Below are 19,168 nucleotides of genomic sequence, written 5' to 3'. Positions count from 1 at the left end.
TTTAAAAAACACAAAATGATTCTGTATGTTAATTATGAGTACATAATAGTGATGAAAAGGTAATAAATATATGAAATAAGAAAAACATCAAAAATAAAAACAAGATGTGAGTGTTTTGTGCGAGTGTATCTGTGCACATGAGCGTCAGTGAGGATGCAGATAAAAGTTGAGTAAGAATGCACCTAAAAATGTGCTTTAAAGTAAGTCTTCAACTGTTTAGAAATATTGAATTCACCTAGATGTATCTTATAAAAAACAACAAAAACATTTGAAAAATATTGACGTCATAAATAATGGAATAAGACATGAAACCTGTCATGAACATGAAGAGTCTCTATTATTAGTTATGGCTTTTATCAGTAAGTGTCACTCTGTAAATAATGACACTTTTAATGCATTGTTTGAGATGTTTGTGTTATGACTAGGGCTGTCAGTCCGATTAAAAATGTAATCCAATTAATTACATACTCTGTGATTAATTAATCTAAATTCGTATACATCATTTTTGCTGTGAAAGTATTTTAAATAGTTCAATTAGTTTAATTCCAATGAATCAATGAATAATCAGCATTAGTGACATCAAAGTTAAACTCTTTTTATAATTATTTTTTACTGTTCAAATAATGGCCACAACTATCAACAATATGACCTAATATGCTGAGGAAATACATTCAGAATTGCTTTAGGAATAGGGTTGGGTATCATTTGGGTTTTTTCCAATACTGGTGCTAAAGCAGTAATTTTAAAATGGTGCCTGAACCGATACTTCTTAAAGGTCCCATGGCATGAAAATTTCACTTCATGAGGTTTTTTAACATTAATATGCATTCCCCCAGCCTGTCTATGGTCCCCCAGTGGCTAGAAATGGTGATAGGTGTAAACCGAGCCCTGGGTATCCTGCTCTGCCTTTGAGAAAATGAAAGCTCAGATGAGCCGTTTTGGAATCTGCTTGTTATGAGGTCATAAGGAGCAAGGTTACCTCCCCTTTCTCTGCTTTACCCGCCCAGAGAATTTGGCCAACCCATGAGAGAGAGAGAGAGAGAGAGACATCATGGCTTTCAAACTAGAAAAGTGGCAGTTGGTCAAGGCCACACCCCCACCCTCCACCTTGCCCCCTCTCTCCTCCTCAATAGCTAAAGACACAGAAATGGTACATCCTAAGGAAAGATCATTGTGGGACTGGCTCTAGTGGCTTTAGTTCTACACCAAAGCTGAATTTTGGGAAAGAGACTTCAGATACAGTATTAGGGGACCACTAAGGTCTATATAAAAGAGACTTCAGATACAGTATTAGGGGACCACTAAGGTCTATATAAAAGAGACTTCCAGATACAGTATTAGGGGACCACTAAGGTCTATATAAAAGAGACTTCAGATACAGTATTAGGGGACCACTAAGGTCTATATAAAAGAGACTTCAGATACAGTATTAGGGGACCACTAAGGTCTATATAAAAGAGACTTCAGATACAGTATTAGGGGACCACTAAGGTCTATATAAAAGAGACTTCAGATACAGTATTAGGGGACCACTAAGGTCTATATAAAAGAGACTTCAGATACAGTATTAGAGGACCACTAAGGCCTATATAAAAGAGACTTCAGATACAGTATTAGGGGACAACTAAGGTCTATATAAAAGAGACTTCAGATATAGTATTAGGGGACCACTAAGGTCTATATAAAAGAGACTTCAGATACAGTATTAGGGGACCACTAAGGTCTATATAAAAGAGACTTCAGATACAGTATTAGGGGGACCACTAAGGTCTATATAAAAGAGACTTCAGATACAGTATTAGGGGACAACTAAGGTCTATATAAAAGAGACTTCAGATACAGTATTAGGGGACCACTAAGGTCTATATAAAAGAGACTTCAGATACAGTATGGGGACCACTAAGGTCTATATAAAAGAACCTTCAGATCCAGTATTAGGGGACCACTAAGGTCTATATAAAAGAGACTTCAGATACAGTATTAGGGGACCACTAAGGTCTATATAAAAGAGACTTCAGATACAGTATTAGGGGACCACTAAGGTCTATATAAAAGAGACTTCAGATACAGTATTAGGGGACCACTAAGGTCTATATAAAAGAGACTTCAGATACAGTATTAGGGGACAACTAAGGTCTATAAAAAAAGAGACTTCAGATACAGTATTAGGGGACAACTAAGGTCTATAAAAAAGAGACTTCAGATACAGTATTAGAGGACCACTAAGGTCTATATAAAAGAGACTTTAGATACAGTATTAGGGGACAACTAAGGTCTATATAAAAGAGACTTCAGATATAGTATTAGGGGACCACTAAGGTCTATATAAAAGAGACTTCAGATACAGTATTAGGGGACCACTAAGGTCTATATAAAAGAGACTTCAGATACAGTATTAGAGGACCACTAAGGTCTATATAAAAGAGACTTCAGATACAGTATTAGGGGACCACTAAGGTCTATATAAAAGAGACTTCAGATACAGTATTAGGGGACCACTAAGGTCTATATAAAAGAGACTTCAGATACAGTATTAGGGGACCACTAAGGTCTATATAAAGAGAGACTTCAGATACAGTATTAGGGGGACCACTAAGGTCTATATAAAAGAGACTTCAGATACAGTATTAGGGGACCACTAAGGTCTATATAAAAGCACCAAAGAGCACCATGTCATGGGACCTTTAATAAAGTTTAAAAAAGAAGGGTAGTAAACAACAGTCGGGGACATTAAAGAACGGCTTGTTTATTGCTAAGGCCATATGGTCAAAATGTAATGATTTAATAATAATGTAATAACTGTAACAAGAACTTATTTCACTAGTGAATTGCTGTGGACTGACAAAAACAACCACCAGATGGTAAAAGGGCATTTACAATAACTTTGAATGCACCACGAGGCTGTAAGTTACTAGTTTCACTGAACGCACCGTCTGTGTTTTCCGACCACGGCAGCTGCAGATTGTTACATCCCGGTGTCTGAATCCTCTACAGTGAAATACAGTCAAACTTTACAACCTTTAGCGTTAGATGTCAGCATTTACCCATGTTTAATCCAGCTACTAGCTAACGGTAGGCTAATGTTAGCTGCTTGCAATATGGAATGGATTAATCTGCATTAATTTTTTAACGCGTTATTATTTCTCAGATAAATTAAGCGAAATGAACGCGTTATTTTGACAGCCCTAGTTATGACTAACCTGACATTAAGCAAGACAATATAACCTCTCAGTGTCTTTGTTATGACAACTTGACATTAACCTAGACAACAAGCTGTCATAAACATGTCATATCAGGCCTAATTATCAAACTTAGAGAAAATGTTTAGCTTTATGTGTTAACATTACATTAAACTGTCATAAGTGGTTCTTCTTTACATTGGCTGCCATTAGACCATTATAATTGTGTCTTAAATACTTTTCCTTGACCTCAAGTAAAGTGAAACTATTTGAACTTGTCAAAAAGTTGTCATAAATGTTGATTACAATGAATGATCTTTTGGCCCATAACCTAAACAGATGGTAAAGTGTTGTCGTTGGAAGAATGTTCTCTCGCTCCCCCCTCCCTCTCTCAGTCCGTCTGCTGGTCCGTACCTCCAGACGGTTTCTACTGGTCCTGCAGCTGGAGGGGGAGTGAGATGGACGCGACTGACACAAATGAGGCGCTGTGTGGCACAAAACAGAACTCCAAGAAGCATTATTTGTTCTTTTATCAATATTATCACTTGGAAAAGTGTATGCTTATTTTAATGAATATCAATAATTATAAAACCGCATTTCTTTCCCTCATGCTGGTTTAACTCTATAAAATCCATACAAATTGTGCTAAAAAGGAAACATTGCTTTTGTAATTGTTCTCTTTTAGATTACTTTAAAGGTTGTGTTTCAGTAAATAGTGAAAGTCAATCAAAACAAAAGTAGTTTTTAAATTAAAAAAATTAAGTGAACACCTCATTCATTAAACACCCTATTTATTGCTACTATATCCCTTCTATTTGAGGCATGACAAGCTCATGACTCAAAAAACGCAGCACATATAAATCTGTTCAGTGGTTTAGCCATTAACACTGTCCTGTGTTACACAGCAAAACCTGAATAAAAGCAACACAAAAAGAAAGAAAACCAATCACCAAAGTAATTTCAACGTGAACATCAATTAATTTAGTTTTAACCTATTTGTGATTTAGCAAATCAAAATACAAACAAAGTCTTTAGTGCAGCTTTACTGAAAAAAACTCACTAGAGTACAATATTAAATTAAGTGTTTTTAGGCTGAAATCTCATATCAACCTGTATTAGTTTCAATATAACCAATAAACTAAGATGAATTTAAACAAATATGTTGTTTATTTTCTTTTTATCTTTAGTTTGCAACCCAAAGTTATACTACCCGCTGTCTGGTAGTTCTAAAAATCATTACAAATTAAAGTTTTTAGGCCTATAGAACAAATCTAATTACTTCTAATTTGACATCTATTTATCCAATTTGTTACCTGATATGGGAAACATATCACATTCTATAGTTTATGACAAAAACTATATCAAAAATCATTGCTGAACTGTGTATGCACAACTCCTGTTTTTCTCTTATCTCTGACTATGTGTGTGTGTTGCTATGGCCTTGCTGCTCTGTAAGCTTAGTCTACAGTGAGGGTTAACCAATCACCTCACTGAGTGACTCTGCTGCTCTCATTGTGTTTGTTAGCATGTCATCAGGAACTTGTGCCTTTTACATAATACATAATACGTTACCAGTTGGTCCTCACACAGTGGTGTATCTGGTGGGTGTCCTCTTTAACCAAGTCCAATGTGGAGGTGCTGTAAACTAAATCTCAAAAGGGTGACAGGTTAAGTCGCTTGCGCGTGCACATTCTATACCTCAGTACAATAAGCAGAGCTTTTGTCAAATGTAGCAATGTTGCATTTTGAATGCAAACCACTATACTTGAGAATTTGTCCATTTTGGAATTATTTCAGTGAGTAGGGCTTTGGCTCCTACACTGCCTGACAGTAGTCCTGATCCAAAAAAATCATTTGTGAACCAATGTTGCTTCACCATTGTGAAACAACTGTTTTTCCCTCAATTGTATTTCCATCATACTAATCATCCCCCCCATTTTACACATGGTTTTTAACCCGTGTGTCAACTTTGCAAAATTTAGATGAGATGGCAGAGGTCCAAATCAGATAGCATCAGAAACACCTACAACAGAGAAGCCCACACAGTTAGGCCACTGCTAGAGTCTCTGGAAGAAGAACTGTTAACCTAAAAAAATGAAATCAGGGTTAGTGAGAGGTGTGTCAGAGAGGTCAGGTCATGGTATTCAGACCACATTGAGCTCTGCAACACCATTGTTTCTCTCTGTCATCTGGTGTGGGGAGAAAATCAGGGTTAAGAACAGTGCATCTGTTAGAGTGACATTTTGCAATATAACAGAGTAGTAATATCTAATGTACCTGGCCACAGATAAATAGAGTTTTTCATTCTGTTCCCCCAAAATGTGTGACACAGAATGTGGAACAGGACGTTTTTAATGATTTGAGCGGCAGAATCAAGTTTTAGCAGAGAAATTTGCAACCGGACGGAGTTTGTCGCCGTGGTGTTGCAGCAACACAGAGTCACGCAGCTCTTGTGCTCATCAACGGTCTGCATAAACTGGTTTTAGGGATCTGGCAGTCCCAGCGTCTGGGAAGCCATTTTCATATTCACGAACGCTTCATTAGCTTCGGCAGCAAAAAGTCTTACAGTGACCTCAGGAACGTGTACAGACATTTTAGGTGACAGGCTCAAGTAAAAAATCCTAATCGTTAACACTAAACTGAAAAAGCTGCTATTCTGTTCATTTTACATGAAAACAGCACTGTACCAAAAAAACTCTCTCGAGGAAGGAAAAAGCAGATGCAGCCTTGAGAGATGTAGAAAAAACACAAGCTGGGCACTTAGAAAAAACTATGTGTTGTCAGTCAAGCTACAACATAGTCCATATCAGTCCAAATCAGAGGGTTGTCAAACTGTCATTATGTCTCTAAAGAACGTTTTGAGCATTCTTCATCAGGCCCTGTAGTAACATGAGCTGTGTAATGCAGGTTGTCAGGTTTCATACAGTCAGAGGCAGGGCTGATTACAGACGCCGCATCAGTGAGGTCATTTAAGCCACACTGTGATTAACAAATGTGGTTTTGTTAGATGCATCATTATGAGAAATTCTCAATCCATCAGGTGTTGAGGTTAAGCCAATGTTAAAAGTGCACATTAAATCACTACTTAAGCAAAATAAGTGGACATAAATCAGACCCCAAAAAAACGTTTCCCATGTATATGAGAAAGGAACAGAAAATTGTTCTTTTACTGTTTAACCTGTATTCCCAGTTGACCAAATAGAATGACCACTGCACTTCAGTGTCAAATCTTTATCTCTAATAATCAAGTTATTTGAGTTGAACCCCTTTAACATTACACTCAGTAGTAAACATTCTCTTCCAGGTTTCAGAAGATAAGTAATGCAGCGGAGGACGGTTGCCTCCGCGGCCATTAAGCCCACGAATACCTACCATGGACACCTCGGGGGCATTAACCGGTTATTAACCATGGTTCATGTCGCCAACTAACACATTTTTTAAAAATAATTTTTTTTTTAATAAATTTTACAATCCAAATCTAAAGTTTATCCAAACAATAACTCTGTTTCCCTGGTTTCGCCTATGGTTTGACTAATACCTGGAACAATCATTCCCATCCATCAGGTTCTTATTGCAATCAAACGTTGTAGACTCCCCGGAATTAAGGAAGACGTTAACCACTTTAGATACGACTCCCCCTTAGCAACCGGAGATATTTTATATAGTCCGCTTCAGCTGATTGGAATCCTTCAGTTTAGCCACGGCTCCCGAAAGCTAACGCTATGCTAGCAAGATCCAAAGTCAATAACATTGTGTACAGTTGGCAATCAGTAAAAATAATTTGACAGTATGTTGAATAACAGGACAAGCTAGCTATCAGCCATGTCATTGTCCCCAAAACAATATAACAACTTTTACGAAGAATTTGATCCACGATGTGTAACGTTACTGTCGGCTGCAGCGGCGCAGCCTGAAGCGGCGAGCTGAACAGTGAACGGGATGAGAGATAACGTTATTCGCTGTGAAACAAAGTCAGTCCAGAGGGCCAGTATAATATAATATAATATAATATATAACTTATAGTAGAACTGACTTCTTGCAGCCTGTGTGTTTTAGCGCCATCCTGTGGTTTTCACAGGACGATTTGGAAATAATAAATCCACATTTCCTTATTGATTTAATGTAGCGCATTCATATAGAACAGTAAACAGTCAGTTTCACCGAACTCCTTTAGTAGGTGTCCTATATCACTTTTTAATGGACACCCTGCAGCCAATCAGAATCGAATATTCACCCAGACCATGGTATAACATACTATAATGGTTTAATTGATGTTGGGGACCAAGGGTTGGTTAAACAGCGATTTGGCTCAACTTGAATTGACTGCGAGACAAAGGATCTTGGCCTACATGTAAATTCCAAAGCCAGTTGCACCAAATTCCTAGAGGCTGCTACTTGGAAGCAAAATCTCAAGATGGAGAAAATGCATTTAACACGTGTGGGACAAGGCAGACTGGCGGTGAGACAAAGAACTGCTTCACACCTTTGACCAGGTTGCAGTTTTCCCATTGGCCGTCCGGGTCTTTGATTGCACCCCCCCCCCCACTAGGAGGGAACGAGGGGCGAACGTTAGCCGCGCGTTTGCTCTTTTGCTTTTCCACCGTGACTCACGTCGCGAAAGGAAGCACTCTAGTCCGGACTAGAAAACCAGCATCACCTCGCTGGCCGAAGTTCGAGCTGGTACAAAGTATATTGGCCTGATATACAAAGGGGGATCCGAGGAAATACTGTCTGTCAGTATTCCTTCATCTGCGCGCCGGCTTAATCAGCCTGGATTTAAGAAAAGGACTGTTCTTTTCTTGTTTGCCGATACCTGGAATCCCTTTTTCGTTCTTTTGCTCCCGGCGAAACGGATTGTTAAGCTCTGGCCAAGAGACTTAACTGACAGACAACGCGCAAGTAAGGAGGCTTTTACACAGTTCTGGGCAGAATATTAGAACTAGTCTTTGTTTTTGTTACTAATGAGCAAAGGGTTAGCTAACGCTGTTGCCATTAATGTGATCTGATTGTAATCATGTATGGGCCATATCTGGTTATTAATCTGTTCTGTGAATATATAACTGATCATTATATCATTTGATTTATGTCGTGTTAAGTAGCTGGGTTAAAACCGTAATTGCTATCTGCAAACTCCTTTCAGGAGTTTTAATTACTGTATTCGCGATAGAATCGCGAAAATCAGCTGCTAGCTACTGGAGTGGTGTAGTGGCGTTTCCCTCAGCAAAACCAAAATTCTCAGTCTGTAGGACAGTGGCGCTGAGGGAACTAGGTCATTATCAATATCTTAAGATCAGAAGTGCCTCTTTTCTTTACTCTCCTTCTCTTTCGTCCTTTACTAACACACGCACAAACACGACACAGGCTAGCCAGCGAAATTACCAAGCAAACGCTGTAGCTTCACGTAGGGATCTCCCTACGTTCGGACAGAGCTAAAACAGGGGTACAGGTACCAGATCCGCCCAAAGCGTGCCCGTTGCCTAGCAACCCCCGGTTTCTTCAGCCCTCAACGCACACGCAGCATACCCCACTCTTGAAACTAAATAGTTTTGTGCAGCTCACAGGAGTAGCCATCTTTGGAGTTGTTTTGGTGTTTAGAACTACACTCCGACACCGCCCCCTGTTTTGTCACTCACTCACTCACACACACACACAGACACAGACGTGTCCATGACACATGCTTTTTTTTGAAAAAAAAGAGTTTTATTTTTGAAAATTATAATTTTCCTGCAACATATTTAACGCCCGTGCGAGCGTAGAATACCTGCTTTAGTGCAACATTTAGGCATAATTGTCCATGCCTTTTCAGTTTTAAATATTTTTTGAAAATCAATTTTTCTGAAATTTTTATTTTTGAAAATTAATTTTTCTGCAACCTGCCAAGCATACATTCAGTTGTGGTCTGTGAATTTTTAGGTGTGTACATTGGTTAGTAGACAACAACTCAAATCTCTCGCCCGAAGCGTGCTATACTGCATTACTCAACTGAGGTGTCCGGGCCTCCGGCCCCCCTGATAGAAACGGGTTGGTGGTAAAAGTGTAGTAATTAGCTTAGTTAGCAGTCAAGATTTTCACGCTCTACTCGATCTTAAAGTTATTGATACTAACACTCAGATTTTTGCCGTAACAGCTAGCTACGCCCGAACTGGTGGACCTCTGCGACTACCCAAGAGAATTGGGTTGGTGGTAAATGGTAGTAATAAGCTTAATTAGCAGTCAACACTTAAAACTAAAGGAACTACAGGTTAAGCCTTTCACCTGCTCCTTGAATCAACTTGTTCACAGTTAATTTTCCTTTGTCACCACAAAGGAATTGAGCCCTGGTACAATCTCTTGTTGGGTTCCTTAGGGTACAGGTTTGATCATTGGCAAATTATCAAAGATGTTTTATCAATATCTATAAAGTTATGAATATGGTTATTAATAACTTTATCAAATCGACAAACAATCAAAAACGGGGCACCACCCTGCTAGTCAGGGACCAATAATCAACCTGTGGGTCAGTCTCATTTCTGTGTAAATCCCTTTAAAGGATTTAAAGGAAGGGTTGATTCGAGCAACGGACCTGTTTGACCAGCAGTTGTCACAACCAGAACACAAATAATCACAAGCAACTGCTAATTAAGCATAATAAGATTTATTAACTTCACAATTATCAGTAGCTAAACAATAATTCTTCAATAATAAACTCATATACCTTTTTATAATATCACAACCAAAAACAAAGCAAAAACAAAACCACATGGACACGTTTGTGTCGTTGTGTGTGTGTGTATGTGTGTGTGTGTGTGTGTGAGCGAAGGAGGAGGAGCGGTGTCACAATGTATTCCTAACTCAAAAACCAAACTGGCTGCTCCTGTGAGCTGCCCAAAACTACCAGCCTCACGAGGGCGTAGTGGTGCTGCGTGCGAGGGAGGAGCTGAAGAAGCCCAGGGTTGCTAGGACACGCGGCATACCGATATGGAAAAAAAAAAAAGAAAAAAAAAGTAACTATATACGTGTTAAAGCTAGCCGCGAAGAGCTATTGTCGATGTGTGTGTGTGTGTTAGTAAGAGGAGCAGAACAAAAGAAGGAAAGAAAAGAAAAGCACTCTGATCTGAATTATCGATAATGACCCAGTTCCCCTCAGCCACTCAGGTCTGGGCTAACGTGTAGTTAGAACAGACTCTAAGACTTTGGTTTTGCTGAGGAAACGTCCGCCTCTAACCACTCCAGTAGCTAACAGCTGATTTTCGCGAGTTTCGCCCGACAGTAATTAAAAACTCCGTGAAAGGAGTAAGGAGCAGATAGCAATTACGGTTTTAACCCAGCTACTTTAACACAACATGAATCAAACGGTATAATGATCAAGTTATACATTCACAGAACAGATTAATAATCACATATGGATCAATACATGATTAAATCAGATCACATTAATGGCAAACAAGTAGCGAACTCTTTGCTCATTAATAAACACACTACTTATCTCTGCCCAGACGTCCGCCTTTTTACGGGTGTGTTCAGTCCATTTATTCCTGTCCATAGATTCCACAGAAATGAAACGGCACAAATTCTCAGGCTCTCGTCAGAGCACTGAGAAACGTCCCTCCAAAAAGCAGGCAGCGAGGTGGGAAGTTTGGTCGACTTTGAGAAGAAACGTTGTTTCCTTCTCACTGCAGTTATGAAAAACTCTGGTGCGTTTTTCAAGGATCCACCGAAATAAAATCCACTTTCTCCAGAAAGTGAAAGTTTCAGCACAAGCGCTCGCGCGCTCCCCTCAGCAACGGGAATTGCAATGGAAGACGAGGGATTTTGGATGATCAGGCTTATTTATAGGTCAGGACCCCCTGCTGTTTTTATGGTCCCGCTGAACCAATAGAAAGACTGGAAACTCTTGACAGGGTGAAAAACTACAGTTGTGTAGTTCTTTGACTTCCTGCCAGTTGTGAAGAGTTCCCTTCTGGCTGGCACTTCGCATAGAGGTGTGAATAACCCCCGCTTTGAGTTTACATGCAGGCCAAGATTCCTTTGTCTCTGAGCTCATGTGTGTCCTCTATCCAGCGGTCAGTTTAATCTGAGGCCTTTTGGTTAAAATCAGGTTTAACCAGACTCTCGGTCCCCAACACTCTTTACTAGAGGTAAAATGAGTCGCTTTGAGTACCAGAGGCTGGAGGCGAAAGCTTCCGACAAGCCGACCGACACAGTCCTGCAGAATGTGGTCGCTTGTCTCATCCTAGACTCTGAAGAGAATAACCGTGAGGGTTATGAAACTACCTGCGATGAAATACTCCAGGAACTGGTAGCTTACATAGCACAGCCGTCCTGGATGCTGAAAGCTTGCATACAAGGCTTGCTTGGCCAATTGGTGCTAATCTATCAGAGCCGAACCCATCGGCAACGCGCTGTCCTCCAAGCACAGCTCGCACTGCTGAAAGGCAGCTATGAAGCTGAGCAGCGCAAAACAGCCTGGCTTAGACAAAGAGTCCAAGCCAGGCGTGATGAGGTCTCCGGTTAGAGGAGAGCCGTGAGGACCTCTCGGCACAGCTCCGGCGTGCCAAGCAAAGAACAGCGTTCTATTCTCCTCCCCCTGGGTTTCCTCACAGTCAGAGACACAGTTTCTCTCCGCCACCTCGGCGAAAAACCCACTTGTCTTCTTCCCAGAGAAGAGACCGTTCTTCATCTTCTTATTCTCCTCCCCCTCGGAGGAGAGAGCACCCCTCCCCTGCCAAAAGGGGGAGGAAGGTCTTGCAACATCAGAGGAACACAGGTAGAATCAGAGTTCCGTCCACTGACAAACGGTGCAAGCCACAAAGCTCGCCATCCCGCTTTGATCAGACTCCCTCCCCACTGCCAAAGGGGAGGAGCCGTCCTCAACTGAGTGACTATGATTCTCCTGATGTTCTGAACGACCCCCCCCGGCTCCAGAGACATTATCTGATCGAGCCTCGGCTGCATGATACTCTCCAACTACGACAGAGTGACCGGTGTGACCCAACGGAACGGGTAAGTATGCTGACACCTTCACACGTCCAAGAAGCACGTGATGCTGCCTTTGACCCTGAGCCTGACCCTCCGACCACATCCAACAGTCTAGCCGACCTGGATGAACCTACTAACCACTAGACCAGGGAGGTAACTTAAAGGAGCCCAGAGTGCTCCCCGAAAGCACGACGCCTAGCGCCTCACAAACCCCTCCCTTGACATCCTGGGGAGACTCTGCCCACAAGGGCAACGCCCACGGTACAGATACCGCAGCAGGGGAGAAAGGGGGTGTGAGCACCCTAGCCCTGCTGGACTGCGTCTCCAGAGTAAGTCAGACACCTTCTAACACTTTGGCAGAAGTCGTTAAAACAATGCTTCCCCTCAGTACACCAGTATTAAGCGTAGCATTTAGTGGTAGCATTCCCAGCTACCTGCCTGATAAACCGCCCATCACAATACCTGTTTTGGTCGATATCACACCCCAGAGGATGACTCTGGTGCATCCTAGTCTCATCTGTGTGAGTGACACAGAGGACTTGGGCAGCGGTCACAATCACCTGAGGCCAGGCCCACTCGCCGACAGCCACCGGGGACACATTCAGGCTCAGGTCGACACCCTGAGGCCACTTGATCCTGCAGGCAGTCTGCCAGCCCCAGACGGACAAGTCACCATCATTCATGAGCAAATTGCCATGATTCTTCGGGAGCCTGATCCTGGCTCTGACTTTTCTTTGCCGCCGGCGAGCACACAGCCGCCGCAGTCTGGCAGCCTTGACTTTTCCAACCCTCACAGGTCTCTCCTTTGCTCGCTGAACAACAGCGATGCACCGTGCCACACCTGTATGGTTAAAGGTGCACCCTTTTATGGCGCCACGCCAACAGACGTGCCCATATCACTTTGGCCAAAGAATCCGGCCGTCAGGCCAGACTTGCACCATCACTTGCGCCCACCTGACCCGCCTCCAGCTTTTGCAAAGCAAAACCACTGCCTTTCTTCAGAGTCCCCGCAGACTCTCCTCAAGGTGGCTGGAGCAGGCGCCTTCTCTGTACTCCAGGGAAAGGGGGTCATACACTTATGGCCCCACCTCCAGGTAAACTTGATCGGCCCAGTTACCAGAACTGGGCGAGGTACCCAGTACCTCCTGATCGTCACGTGCAGCCTCACCATGTGGGTTGAATGCCTTTCAACACCCCACTGCACAGCTGTGACAACCACGGTCCTGCTCCTGAACCACACGTTCAGTCAGACCAACTCCCCATGTGGTCCTCACTCCCAGGAGAAGAGCAGCTTCTGCACCTGGAAAGGGGTAGGGAGCTTTTCCCCCCAAGAGGATAAGACTCAAACCAGTTGAGTCATAGGGATAGCTGCATGCCTCACCTCACTCTGTTGACATGCGCTTCCATCCTAAACTTTTCAAACAGTAATCAAACTACCTCAGAGCTTCGGTAGTAAAATTCTTTTCAGGATACCATTTACTGTTAGTTCCATTCTGTTCCTCAAGAACCCAGTGCATGCTTTAGACTGTCAGGTGTCACAGAAACACGACCAGGTTAGTAGCGAGAGATTTAATGCGAAGCATCGGTAGAGAAGGAATCTCTTCGGTCAACAAACTCAAGCCGTGTTGTAGACCCACAAATCTGCTACTAACCATATTGTGCAATCTTCACAGGTACATCTGACGTATAGTCTTGGCAGTGCAATTCCAAATTCACGTAGCTCATAAGAATGAGAGATAGGACTCAAAATTTTATTTACCTACGCATCAGAAGACAGAATGTATACAGACTAGAGTCTGCATTGAGTATTTGTTTTGACATTAAAACATACATACACCAGTCCACAGGTACATGCACACAATCACATGTACATACACTGGTGAACCCCAATTCTTTTCTGGAGTGAACCTGTTAACCCCTAACTACTTCACTTTTCTTTCCTATCTTCCTTCATTTGTTTTTGTTTCACTATATTTTGGGTTAATGTCATATTGAAATAACTACAATGATTGTAAAAGGGATAATTCATTGCTTACCTATTGTATTTTGTTTAAACATTTGGTGTTTAGCTACAGTTAGAATTTTTGTCTGCCCAGACAACTGCCTCATTTTGTCTGCCCAGACACTGTAGCCTCAGTCAACATATGAACATTATGAACTTGCCTCTCATTACTTCTCATTCCAGGAAGACATGGACTATGTTTATCAGTTTAACCTTTTCTCCCATGAACTGTATGGTCCTTTGGTTTGCTCCAAAGACCGGGACCAACCGCTCTTCAGAGCAAAAAGGGGGACTGTTGGGGACCAAGGGTTGGTTAAACAGCGATTTGGCTCAACTTGAATTGACTGCGAGACAAAGGATCTTGGCCTACATGTAAATTCCAAAGCCAGTTGCACCAAATTCCTAGAGGCTGCTACTTGGAAGCAAAATCTCAAGATGGAGAAAATGCATTTAACACGTGTGGGACAAGGCAGACTGGCGGTGAGACAAAGAACTGCTTCACACCTTGGACCAGGTTGCAGTTTTCCCATTGGCCGTCGGGTTCTTTGATGCACCACCCCGCCAGCGCAAGGAAAGCGGGAACGAACGTTAGCGCTGTTGTGCTTCTTAGCTTTTCCACCGTGACTCACGTCGCGAAAGGAAGCACTCTAGTCCGGACTAGAAAACCAGCATCACCTCGCTGGCCGAGTTTCGAGCTGGTACAAAGTATATTGGCCTGATATACAAAGGGGATCCGAGGAAATACTTTGTCGAAGTATTCCTTCATCTGCAGCGGGCTTAATCAGCCTGGATTTAAGAAAAGGACTGTTCTTTTTCTTGTTTGGTCGACCTGGAATCCGTTTTTCGTTCTTTTGCTCCTGACGAAACGGATTGTTAAGCTCTGGCCAAGAGACTTAACTGACAGACAACGCACAGTAAGGAGGCTTTTACACAGTTCTGGGCAGAATATTAGAACTAGTGCGTTTTGTTTTGTTACTAATGAGCAAAGGGTTAGCTAAAACAGGGACTAGCTACCAGATCGGCTAAGCGTGCCCGTTGCCTAGCAACCCCCCCGGCTTCTTCAGCCCTCTCCGCGCACGCAGCACCACTACCGCCCTCTTGAGGCTAAATAGTTTTGTGCAGCTCACAGGAGTAGCCATCTTTGGAGTTGTTTTGGTGTTTAGAACTACACTCCGACACGCCCCCCCCCTTTGTCACTCACTCTCTTTCACACACACTCACACAGACACAGACGTGTCCATGTTGCTTTTGTTTTGCTTTGTTTTTGGTTGTGATATTATAAAAAGGTATATGAGTTTATTATTGAAGGATTATTGTTTAGCTACTGATAATTGTGAAGTTAATAAATCTTATTATACTTAATTAGCAGTTGCTTGTGATTATTTGTGTACTTGTAACAATTGCTGGTCGATCAGGTCCGTTGCTTGGATTCACCCCTTCCTTTATTTCCTTTTTTAAAGGATTACCACAGAAATGAGACTGTTCCACAGTTTGATCATTGGTCCCTGACTAGCAGGGTGGTGCCCCGTTTTGATTGTTTGTCGATTTGATAAAGTTATTAATAACCATATTCATAACTTTATTAATATTGATAAAACATCTTTGATAATTTGCCAATGATCAAATCTGTACCCTAAGGGAATCCTACACTGATTAGATTCTTTTTTTCAGAACTTTCTAACCTATCAATTGTCCATAATAGCAAAAACAAAAAACAGTGTATCAGTGCCAAGCATTTCTTCATTGCATGAAGCAAGTGTGTGTGTGTTTTTTTTTTTTAGCACTACCTTCCTTATCAGCTTTTGGACTCAGTCAAACAGAGGGACAAGTGTTGTTCTTTGTCTGAGGTGTGTTTTGTTTTTTCTTCGGGCATTTACATACCCAATGTCCAAAGTCCTTCAGTACCAACACTGGTCTGGTTGTAGGGCTCATTATTTTGCCCACGGTACCCGCCTCGGCACCCTCTGCCGTGTCTGGGGCCTCTCTGGCTCGACCACGTCATTTGTGGGAGTGGCCTTTTTCGGGTCCATGCTCCATATGTTGCCCACCAGCCTGTTGTAACATGCAGACAAATCGCTTCAAACATGGTTTTCTCACGTACTCGTTCTTTAGTTGAGTCTGTGTCCTCTTCGTCCCTCCATTTTTCCAACTTGTCTTCCTGATTTTTAGAGAAAGCTTCAGAAAACTGATGAGGATTGGTGTATGTGTGTTGCATCCTTTCCCTGAAAACATTCTTTGTTTTTCCTGTACTCAGTATCTTTAAATCCTCTTAATTTTGTCTTTTTATTAGTTTTTTCTCTTGTTCTCCTAATTCCTGTTTGAATATTTTCAATTTGCCCGAATTTAAAACCAAAAATGTTCGACCAATACGGCAGACAATCCAAACTTTTGAGCCATATTTTCGCACCTATGTCATCCACCACGGTTCTCCTAGGGATGTGTGACCCTGGATCAACCCGATACGTTAGAAGTACTTCTATCCTACTTACAATCGTCACTGTAAGGCCCGGTTTCTATCTTATTTCGGAAAAACCCAAGCACAAAAAAACCTAACAGTTTCTGAAAAACTGTTTATTAGATTTACTTCAAAACCTAATTAGATTTGTCCCCCGAAAATCTACAAAGCATGTCACACCCGTGCGTGGATCAGTTTTATGGTGCCAATAAACTGTTTATTAGATTTACCTTTAAAAATCTAATTAGATTTGTCCCCTGAAAATCTATAAAGCAAAAAGTCACAATTATGTATTTATCTATGAAACTTTGAAAATACCAACAAAATCTATACAAAGAACCCCAAAGTGGTTATCCTATCTCAGTGTCCAAAGTCAGTAGCCTATTTGTTTCTGGAAGTTTTACTTCAGCCAATTCCAATTACTCTTAATTCAATTTAAATTAGAGTGTGATCTTACCCTGCTGCGTGGAATTGCTTCCGTCTTAATAGATCAGTGTTGGGTTAGTACAGTCCTCCGTGGTTTCTGATCCTCTCTCTCTGAATGCTTTTTGGGCGAGGTAGAGGCGAAGATCGTTTGATCTCGGATCGCGAGTCCTCAGTCAACCACAGAGTCTCTTTTTTCTGACCCCTGCACATGATCCCCATCCTCGTCGCCATTCTGTTATGGAAGTTTCCTCTGCAGCAGGGGGAAGAGTTTTCAGAGTTTAGTAAATTGAAACAAATAAGAAAAACTGAGACTAAAACCATATTGGGTTTTTGTATTTGATTAAAAAAGATATATTTGCAAATAGGAGCAACATGATTTCACAAAAGGCCGCAGCCCAGTGTGGAGTCAGTGTCTCAAATGAGTGAACAAGAACACCAGGCTTATATGCATCTTCAGAGTGACAGCACATACGCACTTGGATAATTATGACGCTACAATTTTGACAGGCAATCTGATACACATGAAGACAATCAAGAATTACAATAGAGACATCTTGGAGCCATCTCACCTCCTCCTCCCTGTACAACCGTCATCCCCCCAGTTACACTAAACTGGCATGGGAAAACTAGAGATAGTTTTAGGGTGACCTTGTACCTTTATCGGTTCAGGCTCACATAATGTTCCAGACTGGATGTCTCACAAAGTTATAAACAAAATCTACATGTGGGAAATGAGATAGACTCTTTAAGCATTTGTGAGAGCAGTAAAGTACGAATTAAACGTAAAAATATAAGGAATTGGGCTTAAATGTAATTTTCCCATTACACAGTGCTCCAGGGGGAGTGATTATTCAACAACGGCCTCAGCCAAGGCCAGCGCTGGTTCAGGGAGCCGAAAAGATATGATTGGAATTTGTTTTGACTTAGGGCGAGTAGCCGCATTTAGTTACACACGTCTTCTCTAAAATGTCTACTCTGGTCTCCACATCGATCAATATTCCTTTCCAAAGCTGTCAGTTTCTCCAAGATGGTATCCAATTTGTGGTTCATGGTGTTCAGAGTCACAATCTGAGTTCCAACAGCTCTGCCCACAGCTTCAACACTGACGGGCAGCCTGGTATTTTGCTCGGTTCCCGTCTTCTTCTTAATTTCTCGATAAACCAGGGTAATGCCTGAGCCAATCAGCAAAAGACCTGTTATCATGGTTCCGAATAGGTAGATATCTTCAATGTCCTCCACGGAAAGAAACCGCCAGACACACGACCCGCCACCTCTCCCACGCGTCCATCGTGTAGCCAGCTGCGAACGTCCCGGCAGGGCAGTCAGGTTCCCCCGAACCCGAGCTTCTTGTCGAGAAGATGGTGTCAATTGCGCTGAGAGACCAGTTGATCAAATCCATAATTCTTGGTATTTTGGAGCAGTGCAGAGAGAGAGACTCTCGAAGTACACAGAGACAGAGACTAGCATAGGCGCGGGAAGTAGGGGTGCTGGGGGTGCGGCAGCACCCCTTGTTGGTGGCAGCACCCCTTGTTGTCAAACTGCGATCAAGCCCGTGTTACACAATGGGCATTAATCATTATGGTGATAATTATCCAATCAGAATAAAGTAAAAGTTGTTTAATGTAATGATTGGGAGAAGGCCGCATGCACTGTGTAGATTGGCTAAAGATAAAGGTGGGTGGGCATAGAGCAGGTTGTTTACATCGCACTGAATCAAGATCAGTTTTCTAAGAACGAGTTGAGATTGAAAGATTGAAAGAAATAGGAATTAATTTGTAACTGATCCCCGGTCAGATTGGGTTGTATCAGCGAGTGAAAGTGTGGAAAAGGGAGAGAAAGATGCGGCTGCTATAAAAAATGTCCCGCGAATAAATAGCTTTTAAAAAGGAGCTGGGAATGACGAAGAGGAGGATGTCGAGGAGCTAGCTAATGTTAGCTTGGAAGAATCGCTGCCTTCTACCAGTTACACTCAGCCACAGCTAACGGTAGCTAACGTTAACTTTAGCGAAGTTGTTGTGGAAAAAGACAGAGATGAGGCCGGACGGTCATCAGCATTACAGAACAAGGTAATGGCCCCTCAGGTACCATCATCTCTGAAGACCCTGCACTACGGGGACCGATTACAGAGACCGTCCGGGAGGAAGTTAT

The 19,168-nt window shown here is 42.1% G+C and overlaps 1 pseudogene; it reads left to right on the top strand.

The window, feature by feature from the left end:
- LOC120555039 overlaps nt 1–19,168 on the top strand; it is a 60,755-nt pseudogene that overhangs the window by 27,702 nt on the left and 13,885 nt on the right.

The sequence above is a fragment of the Perca fluviatilis genome, unplaced genomic scaffold (assembly GCF_010015445.1).
Source record: "Perca fluviatilis unplaced genomic scaffold, GENO_Pfluv_1.0 PFLUV_unplaced_scaf_12, whole genome shotgun sequence".
NCBI classification, from domain to species: Eukaryota; Metazoa; Chordata; class Actinopteri; order Perciformes; family Percidae; genus Perca; species Perca fluviatilis.
Note: the sequence above shows the minus strand (reverse complement) of the source record. Positions and strands in the feature narration are given on the sequence as shown.